This window comes from Lepidochelys kempii, chromosome 7 (genome assembly GCF_965140265.1).
Source record: "Lepidochelys kempii isolate rLepKem1 chromosome 7, rLepKem1.hap2, whole genome shotgun sequence".
NCBI lineage: Eukaryota > Metazoa > Chordata > Testudines > Cheloniidae > Lepidochelys > Lepidochelys kempii.
Window position 1 is genome coordinate 13,366,641 of NC_133262.1, and position 21,085 is coordinate 13,387,725.

The following is a 21,085-nucleotide window of genomic DNA, read 5'->3' on the forward strand; positions in this document are numbered from 1 at the left end:
CTAAAGCCTTCTCCAGATGTCAGCTTTAATTAAGGGGAGTTCCATATAGGGCACCAATGGGACCTTCCATAAGCAGTGATTTGGAAATTCACTAAAGCTGCTGCAGGGAGCTCACTGTCCGGCACGTACAATCAGTGAGACTTAGAACTGCAACTCCCAGAATGATCTACAGGAAACACCGTGCCAAGGGAAAGTGGATATGTGCACAGAACATACCAAGGGAATATGTTCTGTATGGTCTTGTATTGTAAAGGACAGCAAGGAATGAAGATGTGGTAAACCAAGACCACAAGGGCCTGTATAATTAATGGGGATCTGGTGCTGTTAAAAGGCTTATAATGCCATCTCAGTGACACAATATCTCTTTAATGGTCTACTGCAAGGGAACCACGAGTAGGTGGTCTTCTGTAGTGGTCACTGCTGGGCTGTTGTCCCAAAGTCAAATATGGCCACGAGACAGTAGTCAGTGAGCGAGTAATTGCTAGAGCTGGGATCAATCGGCAAGAGTTGGGGTCAGAGTCAGGTCAGAGTTGGAGACTGGAGATTGAAAAGTGAGGCAAGGTCTGGAGCCATAGAAAACCAGAAGTCTGCATGGTGGCTTGGACAACTTCCTGGGGCACCCTCCAGGTTTAAATAGTAAATGTGGGCCAATCAGAGGGTTTTAGGGTGCTGTCACTATGGCCCCTTTGGGCAGTACTTCCTGCTGTGCCTAATCTCCACAGTGCTCCTTGGAGGTTGCACTACATGTCCTCCTGGTGGTAATGTGGGAACATCAGCTGCCCCAAGCTCCACAGACCTGGTTCCAGTCCTGCAGATCCTTACATATACACTTAAAAGGAACACTGGCCCCTATGTACAGCTATAATATCTAGTGCTTCCAGAGGAAATTCAGATTTGTCTGGTTCATTGAAGCCACTTTATTGGCTAAGCTACCTATTTGTTTCATTTTTAAAATTTTCCAACCTTTGTCTCTCTAATCAACTGTTATCTGCTTTCTTGCACTTGTACTCTAGACGGAAGAGAAAGTAAGCATTTGCCAGGCCAAATATATTACCAGTGATGGATCTTCCTGGATGCATGCACATATCATTACAGACAATTTTTTACTTCTTCAGCAAACTTTAGCTTGTATAAAAAACCTCATTTTCTTTTCTCCGTATTTCTAGTTCAGACTAATAGCACTATTTTTGTTAAGCTACAACAGAACATATGTGGAATTACATATGGAGTTGCAAAATGGGTTTATCTCTCACTTGGCATTAAGGGTGGCATAGCTGACACCTGTGTTACCTTCTCTGTCATCCCTTGGATAGGATGTGAGAGTCTGAGAGGAGCTGGCAGTTAGGGGGCTCTGATCTCACAATTCTCAAAACTGAAGACAATTCCCCTAGAGACCAGCACCAGCTGGCATTGCCTGGAGGCTGCTCTCTAATTGGCTGGAGTCAGGGGTGGAACTATGCAAGGCATAGAATCAGCTCCTTGAAAATCCACCCCCCCTCTCTTACTCCCAGCATATTTTGGCATATGAGAGAATTTGACCCACAATTTTTACAAAAAATAACAAATTGTTTAGACTCTTCTATGTTAAACACAAGGCTGGAGAACACATGAATGAAGCTGCAACTATCACTGCCAAATAGATGCTAGAGAGGCAATAATTTTACACCACAAAAATGGGTGAGAGACTTATTGGCTCAACCTGCTTTGGATTTTATATGAGCAGCAACACTGCGGCTAGGATAAGTAAAAAAAAGTCACTTTGAAATGACTCATACTCAACTCTTGCCTGAGTTTGAGGCTGCACAGTCAGAGAAAGTAGCTTGGAGGAAACAAAAGGCATATAGTAGAGTGACTGATCTTGAAGCTAGGGGTTTGGAAATGAAAAAGAAGGGTGGGAGAGATATTTAGTGATTGATCTTCCCTGTTGTGCAGCAGGCATCAGGAAAACAACTCACAAAATATATCAGCAGCTAGAGAAAAAAAAATGCATATGGAATTCCAAAAGCATTTCTTCCAAACAGTGTAGAGGTGAATATAGCCATGAGCTGGGCTTGCACAAATGAAGTGCATACTGAGTAGAAAGGCGCTGATGTGGTCAAAAAACAAGGCACTGGTGTAGATTCTGTTCTTAAATACAGTGTCAAACATCTGGACTAATCTGAATGAAGTCCATAATGTTATTCTGGATGCACCAACATAGTGTACAGCAGAACTGGGCCAAAAGTGCAGTCAAAGCTCCATGTGCTGCATGCTGCCAATTCCCACACAAGGGTAGAGTGGCAAATGTATATTCAGAACACAAGTAAAAGCATCATGTTAGCCTCCCACCCCCCTTTAGGCAGACAAAAATTTGATTGAGCCACTGAAGGACATTAAAGAACATATGCTTTATGCATGCACCGATGTTTGCAACTATGACATAGCAGGTGCCCTAATTCTCGTACCCGTTAAGGGAGGTCTAGAACCATGCCTTGGCACCAGTAATGTTGATTACTTTCCATAGCTGCAAAAACTAGTATTTAGTTCATTGTGGTCAAGAGAAATAGTTGTCTGTCATAAGCTGTCATCAACCTGATGCATTGATACCCTTCTATTCTGGAGCATTCTCAGTTTAGTTCCTCCACAATCACATTCAAAGGGCTTATTAATGTGGCATGTTCCCTTTCTAACAGTAGTGTCCAGTTGATGTCCCCCTTTTGCTTGTTATCCTTTGGCCACCTTTAAGTACAAAGACTTGACAGTGGCTCTGATACTGTCCTCTATTCTTTTTTTGGTCATAGTGCTGCTGATAGCCAAGTCCAGCTGCACCTGGGTCACTGAACAAATATCAGTAAGTACTACCCTGCTGCAGCAAATTTATTGGTACATCTTTTCCTTCTGCATGGTTATTTCCACTAAATGGGCCAATCAGACCCCTATGGTGTGAGACGGTGAGACTGACTTGGCCTTAGAGTGAAATTGCGATTGCATCTTGGAGGCAAAGGGAATAAAATGCCAAACTTTTCAAAGAGAGCTGCAGGTGTTCAGCACAACTGAAGATCAGGTTGCTTTTATTTAGGTGCTTAAATATGGATTTAGGTGCCTTGCATAAGACATCCAAGTTTGCACATTCTGAGATTAACTTCCATGAAATGTAAACAATACTTATTCTCGCTCTCACACACACATGCAATGAAAGTACAAAAAGTTATAGATTTCACTATAACATCTACCCCCAGATTCAATAATATGTTATATTTCTGGGTACGCATTGAAAGGCCAGGAATTATGAGCCCAATCCAAAACCAATAGAAGTCAATGGAAAGACTCCTTGAATACATTATTATAGCTTAGAAATCCAGCTAAAACTTTGTCCTTGCTAGAGCTGGTCAGAATTTTTTCATCGACACAGTTTTTCAATGAAAATTGCTGCTTTTGTCAAAATTGACACCTTTTGAAAAAAGTAACAATTTTGACAATATTTCATTTAGAAAATACAAAAACAAAAACAAGCATTTCAGTAACATAGAAATGCCCCATTTCTATATTTTCCAGAAGAAAACATTTCAATATTTTAGTTTTGAAATGATTTTTCAAAACAAAATTCTTTTATTTTTCATTTTTTTTAAAGATTTAATGCTTGAATTGAAAGGAATTTTTAATTTTATTTTATCAAAACAAAACATTTCAATAGACCCAAAACAATTTTGAGGGAAGGGGAATTTAGGGAAATTGATTTTTTTTTTCTAATTTGCAATGGGAAAAAAAAATCAAAATATCTGAATTTCCCATGTCATGTAAAATCCAGTTCCCATGTACCTCTAGTCCTTAAATCCCTGAGGACCAGTTTTTAGGTGGCTGAATCATGAGTGCACAAAATGGGTGGAGAGGAAGAGAAAGAGAGCCCCACATTTTGTGCTGACATAGCATTCCAGTAACATATAGTCTTCTCATGCATGCCCTGGCAAGTAAGATCTCACACTCCAAAGATGGGGGGAAGAGGAGGTTGGGCAAAGACCCCATCCCAGTCACACACCAGTAGATTAGTCTGGAAACCTGTTGAGGTGTATGCAATACCCCCAAAGCTGAAGCCCGCTCCCTGAACCAAGGAGTCCAAGTTCTACAAAGACTAGTTACTTATAGACACCTCTGGAGACAGATGAGTAATAATAATAATAAGAGTCTGAGACAAAACAGCAAAATTGAGTCCCTCAGTGGTGCTTTTTTCTTTCCTTTCCACAGTGATATCTACTAGAAGAGACGTGACAGCTTTAACGCTGAGTTTCTCTGCTTCTTTGGGTTTAAGAGAGGGTATTAAAGTTACTTTAATGTAGTCTTTTTGTAATGTCATATCATTCATATTTGATCAGTGACATGTAATGTTACAGAACAGTCACACACTTAGGGAGGCCACAGGCAGGGATTTACAGAATGGCAATATACCAGCATTCCCTTTCCCACAACCTACAATCAAAGTCCAATGGTTTTTTTTTTTACAGTGAAACCCCCTGCCTCCCGCTGTGCACACACAATAGTTTAACTGTAAATCAGGGTTCACTATAAACTGAACTGCACTTTCCACATTTCATTACACTGAAACAATTTGGACTTTCATTCTACTTCAAAACGAAAGGCATTTTCTATTTGAGCCACAGTGTATTCTGTTTTAACTGTGATGTGTCCACATAAATTAAGAGCATTAGTAACAGTTAAGCACATAAGCTCTTATGGCAAAGAACTTTTCTAAATAAATTCATTTGAGTCTAGTGTTCCAAGTTTTGTTCTCTCACAGTTACGTGGCTACTTCCAGCAGACACCCGTTGCGTGATGTCTAGTACCCTACATTTATAGTCACCAATTTCTTTGTAGGCCTCAGCAGAGCACAGAGGATGGACATTGATCCAACGACCATTTCACAAGCTTAAGAAGTGCACCATTGCAAGTTCCAACCTCCATTCTTCTAGTTTTCTTTTCCTTAAGGAAAATCAATTTGAGAAGTGACCCACTTATCTGATACTTCACATCCAGGAAGCAGCAACCACAAATAAAACCTAAAAATCAGGAAACACAATTGGTGCTTTGCCAGCCTGTTGATTGCTAAAGCAACAACAACAAACAACACAAACAACACAAACAATTTAAGGTACATGCTATGAATAAAAAAATAAAGCTACAAAGCCATCATGAGGGTACTAATAAGCATCACTAAGAACGTTATAATTGTCTTGATGTCTAAAGCTTTTAATGATGAATTGTACTTGCACATGTATTTGAAATGGAAAGCACATTCAATACAACACCAGCAACTATTTTAAAAATATCTTCAATAAAAGCTTTTGTGTTTGTTTTACTCATAGTTTTAGAGCTTCAGTTTCCAATTATCTCCAATCAGGCCTGACAGTTCAGTTCTAGGGTTAAAGAGCTTCCAGTCCCATTATAGATAAGCTCACAGGTATTGATTTGAGCCTTTTTTTTTTTTTTTTTCATTTGGAACTAAATATCTGTGGAGGACAGAAAGTTTTCAAATCCTTTGCTATGTGGCAGAATTGCAATGGCAAAGAGAGAGTAATGTCGATCAAATGAAATGTAGAAACCAGTTTATTGTAAACATTGGTTCCTTGCATTATTCATGCAGTTTCAAAGGTAATCGCCCACCTTCCCTACCCCACAAAATTGTCCTTAACAAACAATGCATTTTGCATGAATTAACTCCAGCCCAACCCTTCTCCTTATCCTGAAGATTGAGAGTGATCACTGAACCTTAACACAGGGACTAACTTCATCAATATAAGCTCTCCCTTTCCTTTATCATGTTATAGACTCTCAGGTTCAAAGGTCTTGTTTTAAATTATTTATGTATATGAGTTCATCTGATGGCTAATTACTGCCTATGTGCAATTAAAGCATTACTAACTGTTGCACTTCCATATTAGTGATTATATCTTGTCCCATATCTAATTTGTCATTACCTCCCAACCAGTAAAATTAGGATCATACCCACGGTAAAATAAAGAGCAAGTAGATAGCAGATAAAGTTGAGAAAAGAGCTGTGTGGAATTCACAGCTACAAATAATAATTAATAAGCAATAATTAATAAACTAGTGTATTCTTTTTGATGGGTTTGGTATGAAAACTTCTAGGAAAGGTGGTGGTTTTCATTTTCTTTTTTATGTGCAGCAAAAAATCAGCTAAACATATACTGTATGTATAATGTATAATGGATTGCTATTGAAACTCCAGCTGGGTGAACTTGTTCTACCAAAATATTTTTTTTGGAAAAAAAAAAGACAAATTCCAGTGTCACTGAAACATTTCACAAATTCATGTTGATTTCACTGAATGGTTCATTTAGATAAAACCAAGTGTGACACTAAGAGCATCCCAATTCCAGAAGGCCAGGGGCTTCCCGACTTGTAGCAATGAGTGTCAGCTGGCCTGACCAGCTCAATGTAACTCAGATTGTGTTTGGCAGGCAGGGCTTAAGTCACCCTGTTCTAGACAAAAAGAATGTAGTTCCTCCTGCTGGAGTATGTCTCCAATATAAACTGAGCAAAGAAAGACAATGAAATTACATTTACATGCCAGATAAACAAAGCCATCAGACAAACCAGTGTGGAGGATGGCCACTGAACAATCTTTGTGGGGGATGAAAGCTGCAGCTCCAGGAAACCTTCCTATCTCTTGAAGCAAGGTCATTGAACTTTGGAAGATATAAGCAGAGACATAAAGCAATTTTCACGGAATCATACAATATTAGGGTTGGAAGAAACGCCAGGAGGTCATCTAGTCCAACCCCTGCTCAAAGCAGGACCAATCCCAACTAAATGATCCCACCCAGGGCTTTGTCAAGCCTGGCCTTAAAAACCTCTAAGGATGGAAATTCCACCAGCTCCCCACGTAACCCATTCCAGTGCTTCACCACTCTTCTAGTGAAATATATATATATTTAATATCCAACCTAGACCTCCTCCACTGCACTTAAGACCATTTCTCCTTGTTCTGTCATCTGCCACCACTGAGAACAGCCTAGCTCCATCCTCTTTGGAAACCACCTTCAGGTCGTTGAAGGCTGCTATCAAACCCCCCTCACTCTTCTTTTCTGCAGACTTAATAAGCCCAGTTCCCTCAGCCTCTCCTCATAAGTCTTGTGCTCCAGACCCCTAATAATTTCCGTTGCCCTCCGCTGGACTCTCTTCAATTTGTCCACATCCTTTCTGTAGTGGGGGACCCAAAACTAGACGCAGTACTCTAGTTGTGGCCACACCAGTGCCGAATAGAGGGGAATAATCACTTCCCTTGATCTGCTGGTAATGCTCCTACTAATGCAGCCCAATATGCCATTAGCCTTCTTGGCAACAGGGGCACACTGTTGACTCATTATCCAGCTTTTCATCCACTCTAATCCCCAGGTCCTTTTCTGTAGAATTGCCCCTTAGCCAGTTGGTCCCCAGCCTGTAGTAGTGCATGGGATTCTTCTGTCCTAAGTGCAGGACTCTGCACTTGTCCTTGCTGAATCTCATCAGATTTCTTTTGGCCCAATCCTCCAATTTGTCTAGGTCACTCTGGACTTATCCCTACCCTCCATCATATCTACCTCTCCCCCCAGAGAGCTGGCATGCTTCACCTGAAAAGTCAAGAAACCAAGCACTTTGGGCTCTGAGATTGGGGTGATGGATTATATCACAGAAACCCCCTTGGGGCTGCCTCCTAATGTGCCAAGACTACTGCTGCCCCTGCCTTCCTTGCCAGCTCGGGACTCCAGAACCTTGCCTGGCTTTGCCAGACATGCTTGCCAGCCACAAACACAGACCCAGGTCTGAACCACATCCCACAAACTGCAAGCTTAACTAAGAGCAGCTTACAGAAGTATACCTGTCTTTAACACTCAGATGCCCAACTACTCGTGGGGTCCAAACCCCAAATAAATAAAGTTTATACAGGGTAAACTCATAAATTGTTCAGCTGTTTGACCCTTCCCCCCACAGGTACTAATACATACTCTGGGTTAATTAATAAGTAAAAAGTGATTTTATTAAATACAGAACGTAGGATTTAAGTGATTCCAAGTAGTAACAGACAGAAAAAAGTGAATTACCAAGAAAAATAAAATAGAACACGCAAGTCTATGTCTAAGAAAACTGAATACAGATAAAAACCTCACCAGTTCCAGTAAGCTTCCTTTTACATACTAGTCTCCTTCTAGTCTGGGTCCAGCAATCACTCACACCCCCTGTAGTGACTGTCCTTTGTTCCAGTTTCTTTGAGGTATCCTTGGGGGTAGAGAGGCTCTCTCTTTAGCCAGCTGAAGACAAAATGGAGGGTTCTCCCCGGGGTTTAAATAGACTTTCTCTTGTGGATGGACACCCCTCCCTCCCCCTGTGTAGAATCCCAGCTACAATATGGAATTTTGGAGTCACATGGGCCAGTCAGATGTTCCTGCATGACTCAGAACTACAGGTAGCAGCCATGGTTCACATGCTACCTTGAACGTCCTCAAGTAGACTTGTTATGTGTGTTGGAGCATTCCAAGATCCATTGTTCCTTAAGTGCTTCTTGACTGGGCACTTAACTTTGCAAATTGCTTTCTAAAGAAGTTAACCAAATGCCTTATAAAGCTTACTTAGAAATCAAGCAATTATACAGCCAATATTCATAACTTCAAGTACAAAAATGATACATGCATACAGATAGGAGAAATGTATTCAGTAGATCATAACCTTTACGGAGATATGTTACCTGGCATATGTAGCATAAAACATACTCCAGTTATGTCATATATACATCCACAAGCATATTTCCATAAAGCCTTATGGGGGGCACCGTCACTATTGTATCCTGGCTAAGAACTGGCCAGCCATGCTGGAAGAACAACTGTGATGAGAAAATCTGCTTTGAACAAAATACTCTAGTTTGTTAAATTAGGTTTTCATCTTATACTTGTATTTTTTTTTTCTTTTTTGTGGGTTTCTGACCATTTCTATCCCAATTCCTCCTGCTCAGTATCTCTTGTTTTTTTGTTAATAAACTTGATCTTGTTTTATTACTCAACCATCTCAGTGCAGTGTTTCAAACAGAAAAGTAAAGTCCTCAGCCAGGTATTCCTTCAATCTGTGATAAGAAGCTGCCAGCAGGGTTGATCTTATGAGAAGTGATCTCAATCAACCTGGTTAAAAATGCCAGGGAAAGAACTTGGGATAAGCTATTTTGTGAGAGATAGGGGAATGCCTTGTTAGTTAAGTGTAGTCTCTAGAAAGCAAGTTATCATTTTGTTTTATATGTAACCACTTGTTTCCAATATTCTTAGGCTCTATCATTTGAATCTCTGTTCTTTGATAATAAACTTATTCTTAAAAAGAAAAGGAGTACTAGTGGCACCTTAGAGACTAACCAATTTATTTGAGCATAAGCTACAGCTGTAGCTCACGAGAGCTTATGCTCAAATAAATTGGTTAGTCTCTAAGGTGCCACTAGTACTCCTTTTCTTTTTTTGCGAAGACAGACTAATACAGCTGCTACTCTGAAACTTATTCTTGTTATCACTCATATATATGTGTGCGTATGTCTGTGTTAAGCAAAGCGGTGATCCTGAGTTTAATCTTACTAGCTGGTGTGTACTATTCCTTTGGGAATAGATAATCTAAGAGCACTGTGAGTGTTCGGTGGAACAGGGACTGAGCACTCCAGAGGGGCACTTGGAAGACCGGGGGAATGGTATGTGCCTGTTGCCAATCTGTACAGAAAGAGCAAGATTTGAGGAGGCTGGAAAATGTTGCTTGTGCTGCCAGATGATGGTGGTTTGAGGGAGCTTATCCACAGACAAAACTCAACAACTAAGGGCCGGTGGTGACGAGGTGCCTCCCAGCTCTGAGAATTGCCACAGAGTACCAATATTTAGACTTTATAGAGATGAGGAAAATAGTTTTAAATGGATGTGATGCAGCACTATGTTTTCTTCAGCTAGACAGGAGAGAAAGTAAGTTACAAAAGAGCACAAGGGCTTGTGAGAAATGGGTGATCATCAGATCCGCCACATGCACCTCCCTTCTTCCTGGAGGATCATGGAAATAACACCTCAGGATCCCTAAGTGACCAGGGTACTGTGACACTGGGATGTGGCTGGAATGATGGAGTGAAGACAAGGCATTTTCTCACAGGATCACCCTCTCTGTAGTTGATGGAGAATATGCAGTGTAAGTTGATGCTGAGCCTTGTAAGTATTGCCTTATATTGATTTCTGCCTCTGCATACCAGAATCTTAGAGGAGGGGCTATTTTGGGATAGTTGCTGTCAGGGAATTATTTTGCCATGAAGCATGTGTGTGGAGGGGGTGGACGGTGGGAAGGGTTAGTGCAGAGGTATAGATCTAACATACAAATAACCCAGCCCTCCAGAGATGCCTTCTGACTCATGGGATTTCCCTATAGATATCAGTGAATATGCACGTTGGAAGGGCCAAGCCATCTGTAAACCTGCTCCACATGTCTTTAAACAGAACAATCTCAATGTAATAAACTCTGGGATTTGACATTCACATAATTCCCTGGCATTTAGGATTTTCTCCCAAGTGCATGATATGGCCAGGATTAGTTGTCAAAACAAATACCTTTGAAGAGTGGTATGATCAGAGTGTAATATGCACAGGTGCTGGCAAAAGACTGATCTTCATTTCCTGGCTGCAGTAGCCTGTCACAATTTAGCATTACAAGAGATTGTTCCCCCCACCTTTTACATGGCACTCACAAAATATATCATTTAAAATGTTTTTGTCAGATTTTCATTTACATTTTGAAAGATGCCAACCAACTTTAACATAAAACACTCTAAGAATAACTGACACGTTATATTAACTGGCAAATAGTTTGATAAAAAGTAAGACTGTTTTAGGACAGAAACACAAGTGGACAGAGTTAAGGTTGAACTTTGAATCATAATTGCATTTATTGAATTCTGAGGTTTATTTTCTGGAACTTAATGTGGTATTCATTTTTTGAAATGCAATGCATATTAATGAATACTCTATACCTCCCCCCACACACAAATACATCAAAGATTTGAACTATATAGATGAACTGCACATAGGACATTTAAATTAAAATCTAACATGCAAGACATTTAATTGTTATGCCAAACCAAGCAGAAATGAACCACCATTATTTGACAGCATAATGACCTGAAGAAAATTGAACAAGTTATTGTTCATTCTGCATCTGATTTCTTTTGCCTTGAAATCATCTAAACTATTTTTGTTCTCCTTTTTAGCTCTTCTGACAAGCTATGTTACATTTTTCACTAATCAATTAAATCACTTATATATATATATATTTATTTAACTTGTTAAGCCTTATGCACCAGATCCTTATCTGTTGTAAATTGGCATAGATCCATTGACTTCATATTACTATTAGTTTTCACTTTGTAAGAATACACAATTTATAAATAGTTACTATAAATTGTGTATGTTGTCCACATATTCACCAATATAAAGCTCTGTATAAAGAGGGACTTTTACAATATAGGCATAAAAAAAAAGACCATGAAACCTCATTAATTTCAAAAGTCCAACTTCCATTTTTGATGATAGAAAGACTGTCAAATCTCTCTGACATAATGTTCATATTTCAACCATTTTCTGTTCCTATTCATTCCGTATACACTTACCAGGACTCAAGACAAATTAAGTCAAGGATTTAAAAAGCACAGGGAAAGGTTATAAAGTTTCAGACACCACTATGTGATATCTATAGGTAAATAATAACTTTTTACTGGTGAGCGCTGCATTTCATTTTGACAGTTATATTTTCATTTTTCATAGATGTGAAGGCTAGAAGGAACCATGAAGATATTCTGATCTCCTGCATAACACACACCATAACACACATCAATTTAAAAAAAGGAATATTATTATTATCCCTATTTTATACACGGGAAACTGATCAGAAATTATATTAGTAAACAGAACAACAACCATATGTCCACTGTAATTATTAAATGGTTTTTATCTCTGTCTGCCAAAACTGTTGATGAAAACCACAAATCTAGTTTAACCATAACTGTTAATTCTGTGAAAATAGTTCCCATTTTAGATTCTAGGAAAGGTACTATGATTGCAAGAAATCCAAATTTCCCATTCATAGACCCTGTATGTGCTCATTCTGCACTTATGCTTCTCATGTGTTAGGAATTTTTTTTTAAAACTTTGTTTTAAAATATGTTTTTTGTAAACTCAGTCTTGCCAACTGGCAGCGATGGAGTCTAATTTTACTAAAAGCTATGCTTGAACTGAATTTTGCCTGTGTAAGGAGTACAGGACAGGACCTGTAGAACCCACTTTCAGTGTTGCCAAAGTGACTAGTTTAGGATCAACAAGAACCTTACAATAACAAAAACCCTACAGACAGTATAACTCCTAAATAGCAATTGGTGGTTTAATAATTCAGCTTCCAACCAGTAGATGGCACTGCCAAAACGAAAACAAAAAAAACATGTCCTGGCACAGATTCTGATGCCTTTGCTCACATGGAATAGAAATTTTCTATATGAGTTGTCCCTTTGGAAATTTTCTATATGAGTTGCAATGATTGGTATTATTCAAAGTGAGCACAGTAAAAAGAATCTTGTCCTATATTATTCACTGCCGCTTGACAGTCAAACCACTAGTTTCAAGCCACAGAACTCATGCTACATTGCAGGATTCCACCAGAAATAAGTATAGCTGATATAAAATCCTTGATCTGATACACTTTATGAACTTGGATATCACAGTCTGCATCTCACATTTTGAGTGACTGAGTACATTATTTTAAGATACAAATAGTATATGTTTCTATCTGACATATTGAAGAGGAGATGGAAAAACTGAAGGCCCAACCCTTCAAAAAAAAAGCATCAGAAATAAGAATGAAAAAGTTACTCCTTTTTGCAGGTGTATCAGCTGTGATATGTATACCTTTGGCAGCATCACAGCCTTTCTATAATTCACTTTTTTACTGAGGAGAAAACATCAATTATGGAAAGGCCATGATGCTGCTCAAGGGGAATTCTGAGTTTTTTTCTCAGTTCTGCCTCTGGTTCCTAACTCAGATTCTTGGTACTGGACAACACTTTCTCCTTCTTTCTCTTTATCGATTTTTTATTCTGTGATAAAAACACTGGAGTCATCTGCAGTTAATTTCAATAAACCTGACTGGTTAAAGATTCCCTAACTAATATAGATAGGCTGGATCAGTTACATGGGTTTGTGTTGACCATTTCATGTGTTCTAGCAATCTGAGACTGAGAAATCTTTTCTTTTTACAAAGAAAATGGGGCAGGAGAGACTATCTTCCAGGCATTCAAAAGTTTTCTCAACGAGCTCATCAGACTAAAACCGTCTAATTCCTATCTTTCAGTTCATACACTAGATTTCACTGTGACATTTTTAGTCATATCGGCATTCTGCTAGATTTAAGCTGATAAAACTCTTCCCTCTCTCTCTCTCTCTCTCTCTCTCTCTGTATATATATATACACACACACCGGTGATTTGCTGTCTACTGGAGAAATCCCATTGAAATCCTTTTTTGAGTTCACTTTTCTTGGTTATTTTGTAATGCAGTGACTATTATACAACATGTTAACAGCAGTGAAAAGTAGTTTATAAATATAACAGGTGTGTTTTCATTTTCATTTTCGGAGAAACTTCTTTCAAGGGTTTTAGATTTCTGAAAGTACAGCACGGTAGGAGAATATAATGGATTTTTGTGGGTTTTTTTCTATTGACATTTTTAACACACAATTAGATCTGGTTGGAAATTTTCTGAAGGAAGTTCTTTTCTGCTGGAAAATGAAGAAGAAAAAAAAAAGAGAAATCCCCAATTTTCCCATTAAAAGAAATATCCGGTTCCTGTCCAGCAATATAGACCACTTACTAAACAACACCATTTGTTTTGAGGGGACTTATCTCAAATCACAGAAACGGTTTCATTTTTAATTTTTGTTTTGTAGCAAGATGTCAACTTATTATATTGCAGGTATTTGCTTCTGCATTTAGATTTTTATTTTTATATAACTTAGAAAAGATACCCACATTCTTTAGAAGAAGAATTTTAGTGATAAATTACAAGAAATCCATTAGAATTTCCTCCCTAATTAAATATAGCACTATTAATAATATTATTTACATAATTCACAGGGTATTGAAAGGTTTAATTAACTGTGTGAAAAGAACTTTGAGATCCTCAAATGGAAGGTATGGTAGAACTGCAAAGTATTGTGTTAGAAATTAGGAAGAGTGGTTAAACGCAGATTGAAATAGGAGATGGAGTTATCACCACATTGGACAATGGTGGACACGCCCTACTGTGTCTATGGTATTTAAACAAGCCCCATGGTTCCTGAGTGCTTAACTATATTTAGTGGTTGTAGTCTTACAGCACCTCCAATGAGCTAAGAGAGTACAATTATCCACATTTTACAGGCACAGAGACTAAGGGACTTGCATAAGGTCACACAAGAAGTCTGGGGGAGAGAAAAGAATGGAACATGGTTCACCAGAGTAGTAGGCTAAGGCCTTAACCACAGAACCAGTCTTCCTCCCTGCATATGTGGCAGAGGGTTTCTTCAAACCAGAAAGAGTAGGTGAACTCTCTTCTCCTTTTGGGGATGCTGCTTCCATCACCCTTCCCCCGCCAATGTGATCCCCCTTACTTCAGTCCTTACTCAGGAACATCTTCAAAACCCCATGGTATGGCCAGCTGAACTAAAACAGAATTGATGTTAGCCACAGTACTGTCATATAAAGGTTTATGTAGACTAAGGGCTTGTCGCTGCCTGGTGTGGCATTCCATTCTGTAGAGGGCAATGGTCCACAGCAACACCAGCTATTATATACATTTCAATGTGCATGACACACAATTGTGAGATACCTGCTGTCAAAGTGATCCTAAATTCATGTATATGGCACCATCGAGTTGACTACACTAAAAAAGGGACAAATTAAATTTGGTGTAAATTCACCAAAGTCAGTAGAGTTATGCTAGAAGCTTAAACTGGTCTTTTGCATGTATGTTTTATGTTAATTACTGGAGTCAATCCAAATGATCTAAACAAAATAAAACATCCCCTCTGTTTTATTTATCTGCATGTCACTTTGGTCTTTTTGGCACGTGCATGTCTGTTGCCGTCTGACTTTCACTTCCTTTTGACGTCTTATTGCTCAGGCAGGCGTGCAATTAATCCCATTACAAACTAATGGATTTACATGGGGATTACATTAAACTGGTTTAGTGAAGCAATAGCTGTGAAACAATGCACTTCTTCCCGGCAAAATGTTCTGTAACCTGCCATTTCCATGCCCCTCTCCTGTGAATACAAATAATTTACTAACTAAAATAGAAGCATCCTCAGCTCTTGGCCACTCCACTGAAACAATCCCAAAAAGAGTAGTGGAAATCAGAGTAGTGATTTTGAAGTTTATTAATCAATCAAATTTGGTTATGCATTACTTTAGACAAGCAAGTCTCTCTTTTTTTTAAATATGCAAAGCACAGAAGGGTTATTTAAATGTTTCATGAAGAGAGCTTGTGTTAGAATGTAATCTAAGTCCAGACAGACTTCCTACAAACTTAATCTTATGTAGTGCACGGAGCAGTTGTGGGATCAGGAAACAAACAAAATTATTTCCACTCCTGTTCTAAATCTACTACTGGTTAGTGACCCAGTTTTCAAGAAGAGAGGTTTTCTGATTACCTGACAGGCGCTCATATCTGTATGAAAAGAATTTAATCTTTCATGCACAAGTACAACACTGCAAACAAATGCTACTGGTGTGAAAGCTGTGCTTTTGCTCTCTCAGCTTGCATGAACGACGATTAGTAGAGAGCTGATTTTCATATGATTTCCAGATAAGAATATTCAAAAGCCGTAGCGGCTATGTGTACATGTGATTCAAACACGAATCGTGTGGGTCCTGTCACGAATACAGCAAGAAAGCAGTGTATTTCATGAGTAGTGCCAGTGAAGAGACACGCAATGCTCAGTGGATAAAAGGCTTGTAGTCCCAGCTGGGAAAATAGTTCCATTATCTCCCAGCTGCATAGACATTCCATACAGCTTGGTTCTGCCTGGATGAACAGTGTGGCTTGCTGAGAGCTTGAAACAGTTCTGCAGAAAATTGTAAAGCTCCTGAGAGATTTCACTGTTAAGATCTGTAAGTACCAAATTGTGGTGTCTACTGCAATGTGAATAATGCTGGGGAAGGTGCATTTTCTCTTTCTTTTGGTGATTTTCATTAGCATAAGAGGTAGAAAATGTAGAAAACAACAAATCACTGCTTTATTTATGCTGTGTTTCAATGAATTACTGATCCTCAAAATGTATTTATTCTTTGCTAAGGCAAAATATATATTGAATTTCTATTCAGGTGAGGTTAGGATGAAACATAATAGAAGACTGTGCTGCTATAAAGATGCCACCGGGGTATATTTTTGAATGTTTCACAAGCTCTGTGTTGCAGTAAAAGGAATGGGCAACACAGAGAATGACAGGGCTAATTTTGGCACTTTCCAAGGACTTGATGCTGCATATTAAAAGGTGGGGAAGGTAACATGAGACTCATCTCATTTTCTAAAAGCTGAAGGTTCAAAAGCAATAAACATTTGTCTTCAGACGATTTAAATGAGTCTTTAGATGAAAGTTTCCCCCTTTGTTTATTTAAAAGGGGGGAACAAAACAAAAAATCCAAACAAATGAGGTGATAACATCTCCTGAGCTTGATGTTTTCATCCAAAGATTTATGAATGAGTTGCAATTTGGATTCTGTCAGTTATGTACATGGTATGTTGCAGCTTTAAAGGAACTGCAATACTTTATTAAAAGTTTTGGAAGTTTGTGGGTCCAGAAACAAACAATAGGAACGGTATGATGATCATTCAGTTTTGCTTCATGTCATGGTATACTTCCATTGTGCTTTTTGGAGAACTGCAGACATTTGTTGCATCTTTAAAGGGACTCTTCTTATATTACTGATTTAATGAGCCTCCAAGATAGGAATTTCTTACAGCATTCATAGAATAATTCTTGTAAAACAACAGAACTGTTTAGATAATAGTCTATTCATCCCTTTGTACTTTTTTGCAGTATTTATAGGTGCATACTATAAGGTGAATGCAGAATAGTTACTTCTTCTAAATCATCTTTATTTTTTTTTTCTGAAGGCAGAAATCAAACTTGCTTCCTCTTCAAATATCTTGAAAGTCCTGTAAGTCTTATGTGGGAAAAGAAAATTAAACCTTACAATGCTTGCAATTCTGAGCACCACAGCAACAGAAATAATATATCTTCACCAGCAAGCCTTTGCCTTGGGGCTTCAGGGGTGTTGAGTCAATGGTTTGTGTTTCTTGTGTCTCTGTTTCAAAGTACGGTCACACAAAAAGTCCCCAATTCTTATCTAGGTGATGCTGGTGACTACTATATATCAGACTGTGCAAAAAAGAATAATAAAATGCTCCCATACCTATAACAATCTTCTTAAAATGCTAGTGAGATACTGGTCTTTGGGGGTTTTATTTTTAGTAACTAGCACTGTCTTTCAACTAGAGAGTAAATCTATAAATAATGCAAAACAACTTTGGCACTTTAAATCCAACTGGAGATATGCTTTTCTTTTTTTGTTTCCAGCTTTGCAACCATAATTAAGGAGGCTAGCCATGAATTATGGGATTTCCGAAAACCAGTTTCTTGCAGTTTAGGCAAATTTTGTATTGATCACTGTAGTCATCACCACCACCAACTGTATCTTAGTGCTAAATTGTTGTCTTGTTTTGGTTTTATGTTATGTCTAATTGAGAGGGCAGAGGTTGTAGGAAATGTAGTCCTGCCTCTGTGTGCTGGAGTTGTTACTTGCAGTGTTCCAACAAATCCATTGATTTCTATAAGCGAGTATTACAATATTTTCCACTCCCAAAAGAAGAATGTAACAAGGGCCTGGCATCAGAAAGGGGGCAGAGTGCAGATTGTGTGTTTGTTTTGTGTGTCTGTGAAGCAGTACCGTATCTTTTGTTTTGTATTTTAACACAAATTATTCATTAAAATAATGTGTGTCTATCTATACACCAATGTTGCTAAATTTCTTTCTAAGATTTTGCAGTAACTCTGTGTTTACTTCATGTTACTACAAAACAGCTCAATTTTGTGTTCTATTATTTAAATTAAGTTTATAAAAGGTACTCATCACAGATGCTCTCCCAATTGCCCTCACAGTGCTGACAGATGAATGCAGTTTACCCTTCTAATGAAAAGAACACTCAAGAGAATTAAAATTAGGATTTCCCTAGCTCTGAGTCAGGGCTCCAAATGCTTTCCTTTCTTTCCCAACTCAATGGGTGCAGACAGACCCTTCTTGGTGATATGTTCCTTTGTGGCATGCCATTGAGAGATGAATTTCAAGTAAACTCTCTTAAAGTGGATCAATTCAAAAAAGATTGATTCAAAAGTTCCCCCTTTTGCTATCAAGGTTGTAGTCCAAGAGGCATATATAGAGACATATGGCCAAAGTTCTAGCCCAGTTTTCACTGGGCCTTCCATTGCTGTTTGTAGGCCTAAATAATTCCAGGTACAATTTTGTATTTATAGTTATTATCCCTTGGTCATCAAAGTATCTGATTTGTGTGTATCATCAGTTATGTAGCTGTCCAGTTTTCAGAGTAGCAGCCGTGTTAGTCTGTATTAGCAAAAAGAAAAGGAGGATTTGTGGCACTTTAGAGACTAACCAATTTATTTGAGCATAAGCTTTCGTGAGCTACAGCTCACTTCTGTAGCTCACAAAAGCTTATGCTCAAATAAATTGGTTAGTCTCTAAGGTGCCACAAGTCCTCCTTTTCTTCTTGTAGCTGTCCAGATGACTTTTGTGTTTTCAAAATGGCAGACCAGCATTTGATAATCTCTGTGACTTATTCACATTATCTAAACTCTTAATATAAAAATGGGATGTACAGAAAAAGCATGTTTTCCAAAAACAATGTGGGACTGCTTCACACTGTAAAAATCAAAACCCTACCAAAACACTGCACACACGGTTCTCCCCATAGGTTGAGCTTGAGAGGGAGGACAAGCCACATGTGACAGGTGTTCGTGAAGTTGCTAAATGTACTATTGGAAGGTGCTCAGATACTGTGGGGATGTGACTGGTATAAGCACCTGAATAGAATAGAATAGAATAGAATAGAATAGAATAGAATAGAATGCTGGCAAGACACTTCTTTAGAAAAGGGAGCAGTGAAACTTAGACATGCAAGAAGCGGATTCAGAATCCGTCCCTTGAGGTGTTGGGAGAGAATATGGTGCCCATTTTCTTTGTGTTATACCTTCATGCTCCAACTCCATCATCTCATTTACTGCATTTTAGCACAGTGGATTCCTGCCCTGTGGATTAGATACAGTTAAGTAGATTAAAAAGCAGTTTCTCTGCTTTTTCTCCTGATGACTAAAGGTGTTTTCACCCATTAGTTCAGGGACTATAAAATTAATTGCCCCACAATAGTCACATGATAATTAAAGACTTAACACCTCACTTCATTTTTAGTATTTTGCCTTACAAAACTGCTTCTTTGATGCCATTGCAGCAGATAATGATTTCCCAAAATCCCTTTATCTTCTAGTCTCAAATGTCTGTTTCTCTCTCATAAGAATGAAAAGGGCAAAATTGTGGGTTACCAGCAAAAAAATAAACATATCTCCCCTGCTTTTCTGTTCATATACTCATGGTCTGCATTCTCTTGAATGTTGCAACTTCAGTGCGGACAGAAGACAGATGACCTCTTTTCAGTACTGCTAGCACGAGCTGTGTGCCATTTAATCAGGGTTATTTCTCACTGGTAAAATCTGTGGCTTGTCTGCTTTTGCCCCAGTTGCATGGGTGCTGCAAATCTCCTGTTGTCTACTTGGGATCTGGCAAACTGGTTGTCCTCTTTTTAGGGCAAGTTTACAACATGGCTCTGTCTACATTTCCCGCTGATGCTAACCCCAGTTCAGCTCCTTTGGCATTAACAGTGCTGGAATCTCACCAATGTTTTTAATACCCTGCTGTGAGGTGGGTTACTTGGCACAGTATTAAAATTGCTGGTGATCCATCCGTGCTGGGGCCCACAAAATTACTAACGCTGGTGGAGCTGTGACAGCAACAGCGGGTGGGAAAATTCCTAGTGTAGGCCTATGACTCTTGAGTTCTCTTTTATGTATATGCAGTAGTTCCATTCGTTCTCACCCTGTGCAAAGCTATGCATGATGTGCAATCAGGTTGCATGCATTCTGGCATCACCTTCTGCACCCTTTATGTTTTAGACGTGGTGTAACCTCTTACCTGTGGCCAGGAATATAGTATCACCCAATTCCCATGTCTGATTTTTGTCACATACGCAGCAATGTATGTTTCATCGACTTTAGCAAGATATGTGCACTTCCATTCTTTTTTAGGGATGGCACAGAAACAAGGCTTTACTATTAATATGGAAGTGATCGACATGTGCTAGGTGCGGTACATATAGGAAGCGGTAGTCGCTGGCCAGAAGAGTTTAGTTCAACCAAACAAAGACAGAGAATGGGGGAGGGGGGCAGAGCTGGGTGTGGTGGTGTGCTTGGAGGGGAAGTATAGAGACATAAATAACATATTCATGCAGAGGAATCAGGGTGACCATAGAGACATGGCTTGTTAATTGCTCATTGCTGTTCTGGAGCAGGTTTTGGTAGAGCCTGACTCCTGTCCCCTGCTGTCCTAGCATGCCCTCCCTGCCCCTCTACAGATCTCAGCTCTGGCTGAAGATTCTTCCAGTGGAGTCTTGGTGCAGGGTGGAGAGGCCCTGGTCTGTAGAATGTCACATTGTGGAGAACAGAAGTTCTGGGAGCAGTACCCCACTATAACCCACTACTTTTCCTACTCTTGCCACACAGCACCTGTGCTACTGTGGGCTTTCAGGGGAGATTGTATTTGCTGCATTTTTCTGCCGATCCATCTAAAACCGTCCTTTGTGACTGCCCCTGTCAAAGAGCAGGTGCTTAGTGCCAGCCATATGAATAAGTATAAGTGGACATCCAAACATGCACGTGAATCAGTGGTGGCAGGACTCCATGCCAG

The 21,085-nt window shown here is 39.1% G+C and overlaps 1 protein-coding gene across 1 annotated transcript in view; it reads left to right on the forward strand.

Annotated features, from left to right (window-relative positions):
• The first annotated feature begins 16,027 nt into the window (after positions 1-16,027).
• The window catches only part of CNTN6 (contactin 6), a 228,021-nt gene continuing 222,963 nt past the window's right edge, over positions 16,028-21,085 (forward strand). The window contains exon 1 of the mRNA XM_073351147.1: positions 16,028-16,165. The gene's annotated coding sequence lies outside the window, so the exon portion shown is untranslated. The remainder of the gene's footprint in view (positions 16,166-21,085) is intronic.